Here is a 1422-nt window from a genome sequence, read left to right on the forward strand (position 1 = left end):
TTACACAACCAGGATATAGAGAGCATGCGGGGCTCTTAAACTAGGGTGAAATTATAGGGTCGGCAATGATAACAATTTAGTCGTTGAATTCTAGACGAGGTGGGTGGTAGTTGGGGGAAAAAAACAACAAAGTCGAGTTATTTATGACTTATTTAAGTTCATGAGCGTAAGGTATTGTGAGATTTGGTTCATGCTTTGTTAGCGGGATTTTTTTTTTTTTCTTTTTATCTCTCTCTCTGATTCGATTCATTTCTGACTCTTTTCCCATGCGTCTACCTACTCGATTTTTTTAGGGTATGTCAATTTTTGCCTAAGTTTATTCTTTCTCTCTCTCTATTTATCTATACCTTTATATACCAACCTCCTCTCTTTCTCTCTCCTACTCCATCTTATGTGATATGTATGTATCTTTCCTTCCCTTCTCCCCTCTTCTCCTTCCCCTATTCCATCCTCTTGTGTCCATTAATTCCCCCCTCCTTCTCTCTCTCTCTCACTCTCCTCTTCTCCCACAATCTTCCTTCACTGACTTCTTTTCATTTGCATCATTTGACATCGTCGTCGGTCATTCGTAGTTATTTAGCCCTAAGAAACCATTCGAGAAATGTATTCATTAATTTATTCATTATATTCTTCCTCCATTTTATCTTTTAGTTACGTGTTCTTCAAAGATGAAAACTGTGTTCCATTCCTTATTGTAACAGAGAGCAAAATTTGAAAATATAAAATATATAAGAAAGTATCAAGGTCAAATAAAACAAAAACTAGAAGTGTATTTTCGTGTATGCTACATAACTTTTCTTGTTAATCTTTCCATCCCATTATTCTATTTACGCCCATTATTTTTTTTTATTTGACTTTTAGGCCTAGCAAAAGTGTAACAGATACAAAAATGCTTCCACGTAAGAGTTCGTCCTCATTCACACTTCAGGACATATGTCGTGTTTACACTTCTGCCTTTTTTCTTCTAGATATTTATCCTCCGTTTATGTTCCTTTTTGTGTGTGGATGTGCTTATTTTCTCTCTCTCTTTGCGCGCGAGAAGACGTAGGGAATTTATTAGCTTTTCAGACAGTGCCCTTTTTTTCTTCTTTTTGCTTCTCTCCCCAAAGGATATCTGAAATTGGATTTGGTCTTCATAGCTCGTGTTTGGTAACGTGAGATGCGTTTCGTGTCCCCTGAATCCTTGGCAACACTCCCCTCATGACGAAAGACATGCTTAAATCGCGTGAGAAGGAGGACGAGAAGGAAACGAGGGTCCACTTCCCTTGGGCTTTATTTCTTCGTCTGTTTCGAAACCTCTCGAAATTTTGCTTCATTTGGATCAGATTTTTTTTTCTCCGTTTCTTCGCCTTCAATTAATGAGCGTTCAATGAATGTAAGAATTAATCTGCATATACAGGGTGGGACTGAAAGTGCGTGCTT

The sequence above is a fragment of the Penaeus chinensis genome, chromosome 25, assembly GCF_019202785.1.
Source record: "Penaeus chinensis breed Huanghai No. 1 chromosome 25, ASM1920278v2, whole genome shotgun sequence".
Lineage (NCBI taxonomy): Eukaryota > Metazoa > Arthropoda > Malacostraca > Decapoda > Penaeidae > Penaeus > Penaeus chinensis.